The sequence below is a fragment of the Rhagoletis pomonella genome, unplaced genomic scaffold (assembly GCF_013731165.1).
Source record: "Rhagoletis pomonella isolate Grant_MI unplaced genomic scaffold, Rhpom_1.0 Rhpom_scaffold_00001, whole genome shotgun sequence".
Classification (NCBI taxonomy): Eukaryota; Metazoa; Arthropoda; class Insecta; order Diptera; family Tephritidae; genus Rhagoletis; species Rhagoletis pomonella.
Window position 1 is genome coordinate 69115456 of NW_023458555.1, and position 13008 is coordinate 69128463.

A 13008-nucleotide genomic window follows, 5' to 3' on the forward strand; every position below is an offset into this window, starting at 1 on the left:
ATCTGGCTGTGGTGTCCGGAGCGCTTCCTGCTCATCTGTGGTTACCTGGATGTCATTATCATCTGGACCGAATTCCAGGTTGACCATGTCGACATCCATGGGAGCCAGATTGCTGAGAAGATAATCTGAATCGACTCCTATTTCATCCATTACATCATCTTCCCCATTTGGTTGGGCGCTTTGCCCATTTGGCTTTGCATCCAGTTCGTCCGCTGCAATATCGTTGGGCATCGAGTGCACCTATAGAGGCTACCGACTATTGCCCACTGTTAGTAGGCAAATATTAATAAAGGCATCATAACGTAAAAGAAGTAGACTGCTGCATAGCTAAAATAAAACAATCTCTGAGAAGCTCGGAGCAAGCAGCTTTGGCCCAATTATACGCTGATACTATTCCGAGGCATACTAGAGGTACTGGTATCGAAGAGCCCTAAAGACTAGCCAAAGTTGACGGTCTTAGCCTAACCTAACTATAGCATCTGAGAGAAAAAATAGGTAGAAATCAATTAGGGATTACATAAGTTTATTTTATTAGGAGCAATTTGGCATGTACAATTTCAACGGTAATTATATAATTGAAATTATAGTTTGTGTACTGTGCTTTTAATTACAATTCACTTACTGATATTTTACAAGGATTACAATTCTTAGTTTGTATTTATCTTAAGTCTTTTTACATTTTGAATTTCTTGTTTTTAGTTTTAGAAATTTGAATAAAGTAAACAATTTTATATTAGAGTGTGCGTTCCTAGATCTGTAGGTCCACCAAAGAGATTGACAAACACTGTATCGATTGCTTCTATCTATGTATATAATTTTGTATACATTTTATAAAATGTGGCTTATTTGCATAAATGCAACAATCGTCTCGTCTAAAATGCTTGCAAATGCTTAATTGACAAGGAGACTACATTTTAGACAAAAGGATTTGCATTCAGTACTTTAGTGCTACGTATGAGCTTTGCTAATCGGCTGCATGCTTTGCTTTGACTTTTGAATGATTCAAAATGTCATCCAAATTTGGTTTCTTATCAAACATGTACGAAAAAAATCAAAAGATTGCTTTTATTCCATTGGGCTGTATGAATAAAAACTAAATAATTGCATTTTCTTAAAATTTCAGTCTAACCACTTACATTTTTTAAATAAATCGAGTAAAAGCTTAAACATTTTAAGAAAAAAGCAATTGCTTAGTTTTGATTCATACGACCCATTGTATCATAGCGAGGGGATACAAGGTGTAGTTACGTTATCTTCGATATTCGAAATAGTCTTTGTCTAACACTTTGATATGACCTTTTAGACAATAATATTATCAATAAATATTTAAAGTTATGTTAAGAGTTTTTCAATTTAATTTTATAGTTTGCGTGGTTTTGATTTATTTTACTTAAATACATATGTTAAGTATATATCTATGTAGTATGTATGTTTGTGTTTTCTTATCTGAATCAAGGCATGCAGCCTCAATCTTGGATTTATAGCAAAAATAAAAAAAATTCCTTTAATTTTGCGAATGCCTGTGAATATAAATATAGGTATTGGATTTGTAATATTTCATTTTGGGTACCACAAAAATTTTCCAACTGATTTGCCTTTTCATTGCTTACATTTTGCTTTCTAGCACATGGGCATAACGTGCCTTTATGTTGCGTATTTTAAGCAATTACACTGGGTATCCCCCCAGACTCTTTACCACACAATCGTCTAATATAATTTCACAACGCAATCTCTCTGGACAGATCCTAACCAAAGTGTTGAGTGGGAAGATGCCAAATAAATCAGTAGATGTGTGATACACAATGTAAAGTGCCACATAATAATGATAAACTGATGACTTGATTGATAAAATGTCGAAATGGTAAAAGGTTTCTATTGAAAGTCATAGTTTTGTTAGTACTCCACTTTCCCTTGTTTCAAAATATTTATTTTAGGAAATTACTGCGAAAATTGTAAAGAAATTGAATCTTTCAAAGCATAAGTAAGTTTGTATGTGCACAAATTTAATGCGGCGCAAGGTCAATATTGGGCAAACATTTTTTTTAACATTTGTAATACTAATTTAGATACTTTTTTCCAAATACCATTTGCTACCTTGTGGTTGAAGAAATCGATCCCGAAACAAGTTTTCTTTAGTTCGGCTAGATTTAAAAAAAAAACGTTTAAAAGCCATGCGATACCGAAAAAGTTGCGCTAGTACTCGTCGATTCAAATTTTTTATATAAATACTTGCCAGCATGATTGCAGATAACTTCATACAAGTGTGCCAAAGGATTTACTATTATTCTTGAGAATTTTACCTTTGTACGAGTATCCTTTTGTGATTGCCGCGGTCTTGGCTTTTCTTTCGTTAGATATGGTCTGCCATGTTCAATAGAAATGTTGTAATTTCATTTGCAGCGACCGCCTTAACCCAGGCACCGTGGCATTAGCTTGGCCAAATGGTACGGTTGGCGGTGATTGGGGTGGTTTGGTTGTCTTGAATACTTTCATGATAGTGGTGTGCAAAAAGGTTGGCAGGCTCGGAACTGCGCATGGCCATAGTGTGGGTCTGGCCGTTTTTTTGGGTTTATATTTTATTGATAGCAATTACGTCGACTGCTGCTGGTTCATAAATTTATGATGCAAAGTTTAAATACTGTAGCGCTTCTGTTGCTTAAAATGTCAAAGACGGCATTTTGTTGTTGTTGGAGCGTTGCTCGATAGTACTTTCGATCCTGTCAATGTTGTTCACAGATATGTACATACATATGTAAGTGGGGATGCACGGATCTACATGCGAGTACATACATAGTTTATACATATGTATGTATGTGGTTAAGGCTGAGTATGGCTGCTTGCATGACGTAGCTGATGTGAATCTGTTGCGTGCGTTGCTTGTTTCGATTTGTTTATTTGTTAAGAGGTGCACATACATATATACATATACAATATGTATAGAGGTATGTATATATGTTTTCAGCTAGGTCGTTGGCCACAACCGCACGTTGGATTCTATCGCTATGGAATTGCCTAGGTTCAATTTGTTTTTGATGTTGATATTTTTCGTTGCTTTATTGACTTGTGCTCACGTAGGTACATATCCATAAATATACCATAATATGTGTGAGGGTATGCTTGCAGCAAAACATATGACCGTATATTAATCCAGACTTTCAAATCTTCTTCAAGAAATTTTACCACAATTTAAAGGCTCGTCATAGGTATTCGCATAGCATTTAGGGTGGGTATGCCGATCAACGATGGAAAAGGGATAAAGTTATAGTTTTCCCTTTGAATCTAATTCAGAAGTTGATTTTGATTTGAATTTCATCGCTTCATCTCTTATTTTGAACATTCTGTCAACCGAATGTAATGAAATGATACACTTTTTGCTAGTTTCCTTGAAAAGTAAAATAATAAGGTTATGAGATTTACTGATATGAAAGTTGCCCGCATGCATTTGAATTTGCCATGAATAAGTTTTTCAACTCGGTTCGATAATTCTTATTTGGAAAAATCACTTAAGATTTTTGATGTGCCATCGTCAAAAGCATTGGAATGAACGACGTTAGTTACATATGTATGTATCTATGTATGCACATAAATACACTTGTTATGATGGATGGCAGTTTGCTAGGCCTGTGTTATTGATTGGCATTGCTGTGTGTACGCGTCCTAACAGCGCTGCTGCAATTACACTTTCTCACCGCCCACAACGGGTTTAGTAAGTGGAGTGCCGCATTCGCAACCCACTTGTTGTTTTTTACAGTATAGAAAAGTCGGCTGCTTGAATTGAATTGAATTTTTTTTAGAGATTTGCTTTAAATGTAATATTTTTTGCTCTGTCGTTTGTAAGATGGGTTTGTCTTGGGTTTTCTGCGCTGTGTTGCTTGCCAAAATGTATTTTTTATTGGTCTTTCCGGGGAGACGAAATGAGCTTTGTCGGTAGCCACAGCCAGGATTGGAAATTTCTTGCGTTTGCCGCATAACGACTTCCGTTCTTTGCACAGAATAATTTATGCTGCTACTTATGTATATGAATGTATGATTATACACACATACATATATAAAAAATTAGTTACTTTAGAGCCAGAGCAGTGTTTTATGGACCACCATGAATGCTTATTGTCCATGTTTAATTCCGCTATGGTCGTGTGCAAGAGAGCACAACGTTTAATTGAGTATCATAATTTGGCTTTTTTTTTGGAATTTACATTGTATTTATAGATTATAGAACTGTTTTAATTTTAGTAAAATTTTGATTACGTATGTATGGTAAGTTTTGATTCCATGATAAAATTTGAAGAGCTTAAGATACATAAAATTATTTAGAGTTTTTTTTTTGAATTTTGGCGTTGCTCCTTCATAATATTTGTTGTATTATGTCTCAAAAAGATATGTGCCAAACAGAGTTTTCGATAATTTTAACGGTAGATCTCATCGATGAATTTTGAGTGATCTAAAAATAAATGCATAAAAAATTTCTTACAAAAGATCTTTGTTTTTTTTTTGAGTGGTATAAAAACAATTCCATGAATAAACTTTTGTAAAAGGGTTTAAATTCGGGTTTCTTAAGATGGTTTTCAATAGTTTGTTTTTTTTTTTTGTTCGTGGACATTTCGTATTCCAAATATTTTTTCCTTTCGCTCGTTTGGAGAAATTTTTAATATATATTTTAAGATAAAATATACTACGTTAATTAATTGAACAAATTATTACAAAAGCTTACTTTTTTAAGATTTATCAAAAGAAAACTTTGATTATAAAATTTAACTACCAACCAAGTAGATACATTTATGCATACAAATCTTTAAAAATTCTATAAAAGTCGAAATGGAAAATAAATTTTTTACCTTTAAATCTAGGTTTTTTGTTTAACGATTTTTTATTTTAACAGAGATTCCAAATATTTTAGAACTTAGCATTCGTTTTTTCATTATCCAAGCAAAAAATACATAACTAATAAAAGCGTTTACAAAATTTTACTACCGGAAATTGTTGAAATAAATATTTATTTGTTAAAAATGTTAAATAATTTGGGCAATTTAACATTTTGAAATCCATTAACTAATGGTGTTTTCGTTTCTTTCAAAAAATGATGTTGCACTCAACTCTGTAAAAGTGTATGCTTTTACCTACTTATCCTTGTCTAGCGCACGCATTGCATAATATTTTCGTTTCAAGCAAACATCTCATTTCCAGTGCATTAATCTCTCCCCACAACGCTTCAAGGACAGAAAATTTGCCTGTTGCCTTAATAGAGTGTGCCATTGTAAGAAACGAACACAAAATTTTCTCACCGGTTTGCTTTTACATATTTTACAATCGAACACGAAAAGAGAAAGGGGCAATCAAGAGGCAGCATTTTTTGGTAGAAACGAAAGCAAGATGGGTATTAACCAAATGTAATACAAATATGTACATACATACATATGTACGTAGTATGCATGTATGTTTGTGCATATGTACATACCTATGCAGTAAGTGTTTGAATATAATGTAAAAAATTTACTCGAAATACATATACTCTGTTTACCGTAGGATTCTGTTAAACATTTACCATATTTAGTATACACTTTTTTTTTAAATGCAGGGATGCCCTAAGTAAAGACCTTAAATTTTGAATTTTGTTATCCCTGAGCGCGTTTCTAAGACGTAGCTGTTGCTATACTGTTGAGTGTTTGTTTCAGAAACGCTCAGTTGAGTAGTTCCGCTCAGCTCAACGGTTGGCAACCTTACGCCATTTTTTCCATCATAAAATTATTTCGCTACGTTATATAAGTCAAAAATGATGTTTCCCTTCAGTCAATTTTCATAGAAAACCCAAATAAAAAAATAATTTGTCTGTAAATTGCTGGCGAAGCTGGCTGTTAATAAAATAAAATGCACGTACAAATACATATATTAAAAATAAAATAAGAAAAACTCAATTATAAATCCTGTGCTATCCATATTTTTGGCTTCATATTTTTTTTATTTTTGTGCTGTTTTATTTAATTTTGCTTGTTTACAAATGTTTTGGCAGTTAATGTAACATCCCGTTTCTATGACGTAACTGTTGAACTCAACACTTGACAGCATTTCAGCAACAGTTGAGGTAAACAGTTGCGTCTTAGAAACGCGCCCCATGTCAAAATTTCTTTTAAAAATCATACAAATTTGATTCTAGCAAACGGCAGTTAAGAGTGAAAATTAATGTTTTGGATGTAAGATGTTCTGATTGCAAAATTGTTCTAATTAACAAAAAAAAAAAAATACCTAAAAGCTTCATTTAATCGGGAAAGAAAGTGCACTTCTTTGGATACATGTAAATAATAATAATGTATGTACTTACATACATGTGTATGTAGTTTTCACTTTCAACACCGAACTTTAATTATTTTTTCTGACGTATTCCATTTTCTTGCAGGAGAAGCAGAAAATTAAAAAAAAGTGATAAAAAAAATGTTAGCTAGAACCATATATCGTCCCGTTTCTGCCTTAACCACGTATCTACAATTTTTGGGAAAACTAATATTACCATTTATAACAGCTGTTTAAGCGTCACACTATTTCAAAATAGAACAGAGACTTAATGAGGGTGCTTACTACTGTTAGTGGAACCCGAAATATTAAGTAAAAAATGGGTTTATTGTATTCTAAGGGAAGAAATTAAACATTTTTTCTAACACTCTCTAAAATACCTCTATTGCAGATACGAGGTTAAGGCAGAAACGGGACGATATGTAATACTTCTATATTGGTAGTAAGCTAACATCTCAATGTGTAAGCATTCCGAAATCAAAGCGAGACAGTCTAGTACTGTTTTTGTCAATGTATTGTGTACCTGAGTGCCGTTTTTGTAAATGTGTCGTGTACATGTTTATTTATAAACGTATGTGTTCCTTTTCTTTCGTACGTGTTTATTGATATATCTGTACTGTAGGGTTTTCGGACGGTACTAGCTCTTACTGCCAATATAGGAGTATTACATATATGGCTAGAACCATTCGACATTTCATCAACGATAAGATGCATGTACATATGTATGTACATATGTAACATTTAATTTGTTATGCTTGAAGTAAAAGAAATACAAATTTGTCATACGTAGCTCGCAAATGGAATTTTTAAGTTGCAATAAAAAGGATGCATGCAATAGAAAATTTAAAATGCGGATATAAAAAACAATTTGATGTTTAATTGTCATATTTAGTAACATAAAAGTTTTAGATGTACTATGTATAATTAATTTATGATTTTTTTAAACCCTGCCGGATTTACGTGGGTAGAAGAAATTCAAAAGGTTCTTTTGGTATTTATTTTATATTCTTCGGATAATTTCAAGCTTCCTTAGATAGAAGAGTGTACTAAATTTTTTAGCATTCTACTAAAATTTCTTTTAACACTTTGCTTCGTTTTCGAAGATCATAATCCATAAAATTAAAAATTTCGAGCGCCATCGGATATGATTACTTCTAGGTGAGCAAATTCCTAAAAGAAATTTTCCAAAAATAACGCATTATTCAGCGATTTTAATTCTTGTTCAGAATACCGGCCTATCGGATTCTTCAATGACATCCAAGAAACGGCTGCCATTTTTATTAAAAATAAATGTATTGGGTGGTGCTGTTGACATCGATGGAGAAAGTTATACTCTAAGGAGTGGTTAGAATAACCACAGAAAATTTCAGAATATTAGTGCTTTTGAAAAACGCATTAAGTGCGACGAAATAGTTAATTTTGTCGAAATTGTAACTATTGCAAGTTGATTTTGGTAAATATCAATTTCGTAGTCCATGGCAGCTTCTCGGATGTAGTTGAAGATATTTACTTTGCCAATTTTGTTACTTCCACTTAGTAGAAAATTTTTTTGAAGTTGTATTTATTGCGGATGTGTACGATTTTAGGTATGTATGTTTGTGTGTACACTTATATATCTAATTGCTTAAAAACAAATAAAATTTGGGATAAGCTTCAATATTTGATTGTGTTCAAAATGTTTTGCACTTAATTATGTACCTACTAATTATTTCACTAGCTCACCTCGACCCTTTCTAATTTCTGTTCTGTTTTCCTTTTGGTTATTGAATTTATATACATACATATTATGCGAATTTTACCTAAAATTTGCCGAAAATCAATTACTGATATTTAGTTCGTCACAGCCAAAATTGCCCAAAATCTAAGCGTTGAATATCGAAAGTGCTTCTGTGTGCAAAACCCGTCAGCTCATTCATAAGAGAGGCAGGAGCGAATTTATGTATGAATGATGCTTCAGATGTTGATGAATGAATCCCTCCGCGTGTGGCACGCACACATACATACATATGTACGTGGCCTTGTATTTAAGAATGGGGTGGAAGAGGTATGTATGTATATGTTAAGCAGGGGTGATGCTCTTATCTTTCTCCTGCTGCGAGTGCTTAGCTGGGGAAATTAGCTTTTCGTAGTAGTTATCTTTGTTGTTATAGTTGTAAGTTGAAGGGATGGTTTATCTTTCTTAATCTTTTAGCTGCTCCTCCGCCAATACTCCTTTACATTTCTCCGACAGCACGCCATTGTTTATATAGATGAACGTTTTTCGCTGCAATGGCAAATGAGTCTTTTAGAGGAAAATGTAACTCAAGATTGTCACTCATTTATGAGACTATTGAGTTTGATTGTTGGAATAGTTTTGGTGAGATTTCTTCATATCCGATTTTTGGTGAGTCTTAATTTTTTTCCATAGATGGGTCCTTTAAGTAATTGAATTTTTAGAGAGTTGCTCATGGGCGAGATTAAATGATATCTGCAATAGTAAACATAAAATGGACGTTAGTCTATTTGGTCATCTACATAAGAATGAAGTAATAATCAATAGCAATACCACAATAGGCATTTTATCGAGTCCCAAGGTTTGTATACTCTATCTGACGTTCTGAGCGCGAAATATGGCGGCCAAAAAGTTATTAGCAGGGGAAATTTTTTATGGACCTAAAAGCCTATAAAAAAGGCAAAATAAAATAACGACACAGTCCTGAAAAGGCAAAAGAAAAACAGCGAAATAAGCAGGAAAAGCCACTAGAAAAGGCAAAAAAAGCAAAACAAGGCATTAGAAAAAGACAAAAACCGAAAATTAGTCAAAAAATACATTTATTTTAGAGATTTTTATTTTACAAATAAAAAGAGAAAAGCTATGAACTAGTTTCATTATCTGAAAAATTTTTACGTTGAATATATTTTCTGCTTTCGAGTTTTTAACTCACAAAACTTGAATCTCTATAATTGTAGTATTTTCGCGAATAAAAGCCTTGAATGTACTAAACGTGCGCTCAAAGTGAGTTGATACAAGCGGCGTCTAATTTAAATATGAAACGTTTAAAACTTTCATATTATCAGGAATAAGGGTTTTTTAATTGCCCTTTACAGTTAAAGGTAGAAAAGGCAAAAAGGCAAATATCTTAAAAAAGGCAACATCAAATGTGTACATTCTTAATCGAATATACTCTATCTCTTTAGCAGAAAAATAGGTAATTTCCATAAAATCTGTTATTAGGTATGCCAAATTTAAACATTTATTTAAACAACTAAAAGGAAAAAAAAACTCACTTTAGCCAGTCTCATATTAACCTGGCGTCAATGCCCATTAGGAAATTTCACCCAAGCGTTTTATTTCTCACGAAGTCTTAAGTACTTTATTTTTATTTTTGAGCACTTATACCGTAATGGCCAAGGGGTCAATTCCCGTTCTGCGTTATCGTGAAGTGAAGTGGAAAGTCAAAAATTCACACTGAAATAAGTGCGGTGTGAGAGTATTATTTTTATCACTTCACAATAACGTCAGTAATAGCGTCAAAAAATAGCGTAATGGTCTCACGGGGTCCAGTGGACCCCAAGAAAACATACGGATGCCACGTATGTATGTACGTTCTGTTTCATATATAGACTCGAGTGCTGTACTTTACTTAAGTTTTTCTTTTTCTTTATATTCTGATAAGATCTTTATTAGAAATTTGAAATTATTAATAACTAGGATTTACCCGCGGGTTTCACCCCACGTCAGAAGAAATTAAAGGGGTCATGTGACTTGTGGTTCCGAAGTTATGGCTGATAAAAAATTCTAAGCCTATGTTAAGTGCTACGCCCCCTTTTAAAAACTCATTTATATATAACTTACTATAAGCACCTACCATAGATATGTCTGCATACCAAATGCCATGTTTATGTGACTTATGGTTCCGAAGTTATAACTGGTAAAATATTCCACGCCTTTGGGATTTGCCGCCCCCTTTCACAGTCTCATTTGAAAATATACCTTACTATAAGCTTCTACCATAGATATGTCTGCATACAACATTTCAAGTTCATGTGACTTATGGTTCCAAAGTTATGTCTGACTAAAAATTCCACGACTATGTTATCTGCCACGCCCCATTTTACAAACTCATTTATATATGCCTTAAGATAAGCATTTACCATAGATATGTTTGCATACCAAATTTCAAGTTCATGTGACTACGCTTCCGAAGTTAGAGCTGGTTAAATAATTCACGCCTATGGGAGGCGCCACGCCCCCTTTTCCAATGCCGCCCATATTTTCCCATGAGTACGGAATTAGTTTTATTTATCTCGACAGCAAGTTCCAATGCACAAGAACAAATATTTCAAGAGATATACAACATGAAAATTTTAGTTAGTATAGGTGCCGCGCCCTCTTTTCCAGTACTGCCCATTTTTCTCTATACCTATAACCTTCCCGGGGTTCAGACATTCACATTTATATATATAGTTAAAAATGTTGGCTATATATCAACAAATGTTTGCTAACCTGTTGATGAAATACTGAATTTAACATGAGAAAAGTATATTTATGTCGATGTACAAAGTTAGCTAATTTAGTAGGTATAGCTCATAACATTAAAGAAAAAAATAAAATAATGGAATAAATGATTTGTTTGCTTAATTAAATATTTAACTTATTTTAGGAAAAAAAGTTTTTTTTTAAATTAATTTTCGACTTTTTTCTAAAACCGGGTTTAGAATTATTCGAAAACAGGAAATTTGAAAAAATCGGTTCTCAAATTTTGAATTCAGAAAAAACGGTTAGACCGGATATTTGGATTTAATTTTTTGGATTTGGATAACGTGTAGTTTGTCAGAAATCAAATCCTAAAATGGGGAAAAACTATTTACATAAAATATGTATAGCTTTCATTTAATAATGATAATAGATTGGCGCTTAAACATATGATAGTATTTGGCCGAGCTTCTCCTCCGATTTGTGCCGTGGGCCTTGATTTTGTCACACACAAAGAGGGACCTACAGTTTCTTTATGCAGACTCCGAACGGCGATTTTAGTTTTATGAGAAGCTGTTTTTCATGGCAGAAAAACACTCGTAGGTTTGGCATTGCCTGCTGAAGTGCGAACGCAGTTAAAAAAACTTGTTTGCTCTTGATATTTTGATGTTGGTCGGAAATCGGGCTTCAACCCAGGCCTTGCGAAATTTCTAACCACTACACCACAGCGGCCGCCAGCTTTCATTTAAAAAACAATTAAATGGAATAAGTTCAAAGTTATTCGTATTTGGATTAATATTTAGTAAAGAAACATTGGTTGTAATAAATATTTCAAAGTTTTAGAATCAACTGATTTTTTTAGTAGTTAAAAATCTTAACCTTGCTTTTTATAAATATTTTATAAAATACATATTTCAGGCAATTGTTTTCTGAAATATCTTCAGTTTTTAAAAACTTTTTTAACCGACCTCAAAAAAAGGAGAAGGTTATCAATTCGTCGGAATATTTTTTTATGTATGTTACCGCATAACTTTGGATCACGTTAATCGATTCCTATAATTCTTTTTTTAAAGGAAAGGTGTTACCTCACAGGTGGTCCCGATTATTCGATCGTGATCTTATATTTTTTGCCGGTTATGTTTTTTGCTTAAAAATTACTTGTCTTAAATCATTTTGTGAATCGAATCTCCACTGGAATCAGATGTGGTCGCTTATGGATGCAGTGCCTCAGAAATGTGTTCTTACGAAGAACTAATTTAGACTGCATTTTTGATTAACAAAGCTTTGTTTGACTAAGTTTTATCGAATTTGTTTGAAGAATAAAGAAGAAATCGAAACCAAGAAAAAACTCATATGGTAAATCTGCTTATGTTTTTGATAAGCGCATTTCTACTAAATTTAGTATTAAAGCGTATGTTTTAAAAGCGAATGGTTAAAAGCGTATTGATTTCTTCCGATATGAAAAGCATACGTATACCAAAAGAATTTGCGAAGGGAAGTTAACTGTATTTAAGAGCAAGATTGGTAAACAAGCTATGTTTGCTGTTTCAACAAAATAAAAAATATACTTAATTTAAAGATGCAGTTATATAAATATATAGATGAAAAACCCGATTTATTCGATAGCAAAACTCCGGTTTATTCGATATTCAAAAAATCACAATTTCAAAAAATGGTAAAAAATTTTGGAAAAAACTGGTTTGGAAAACCGAGTCCATCACCCCAGTACATAGTACATGCATACACACATAGAGAAAACAAAGCTAGGCAGGGTAATAGATATGCATTCATGTGTATATTAAAGAAAATAGGCGTATGGTTATTTCTAATCTGGCGTTACGTGACGCTCGCATGACAAGCTGTTAAAAAAAATTAAAAAAGGCAAAATTTTAAAAGGTTTTTCTAGATTTGCATATCAATTAAATGTCCCCTTATTCAGTAAAAACATTACAACTGTTGGTAGTAGCGATTAGAGTTGTCAAACTATCGATAGTATCGATAGTTTAAATTTTTTTAGACTATCAACACTCAATGATATTTTTTTTTTATACTATCAAAAATATCGATAGTTTAGTAGGACTATCGAACTATTGTTGGTAATACCTGAATTTTTTAATTTGACTTAAAAATTTTGTTTTTTAGTGTGATGCCGACGTCATATTCAAATATGCACGCATTTAGGCCAACATACATACATGTGTTATTCGTAAATCCTGTTTGGTTTGTATAACTTGTGCTTGTTTTTGAACTTTCTAAAAAGAGAAGTA

At 32.8% G+C, this 13008-nt stretch overlaps 1 long non-coding RNA gene across 1 annotated transcript in view; it reads right to left on the reverse strand.

Annotated features, from left to right (window-relative positions):
- Positions 1–506: 506 nt before the first annotated feature.
- Positions 507–13008, reverse strand: part of LOC118747380 — a 15779-nt gene continuing 3277 nt past the window's right edge. Inside the window, exons 2-3 of the long non-coding RNA XR_004993955.1 lie at positions 8085–8752; positions 507–4441 (exon numbers count right to left, since the gene is read on the reverse strand). This is a non-coding gene — a long non-coding RNA (uncharacterized LOC118747380). The remainder of the gene's footprint in view (positions 4442–8084; positions 8753–13008) is intronic.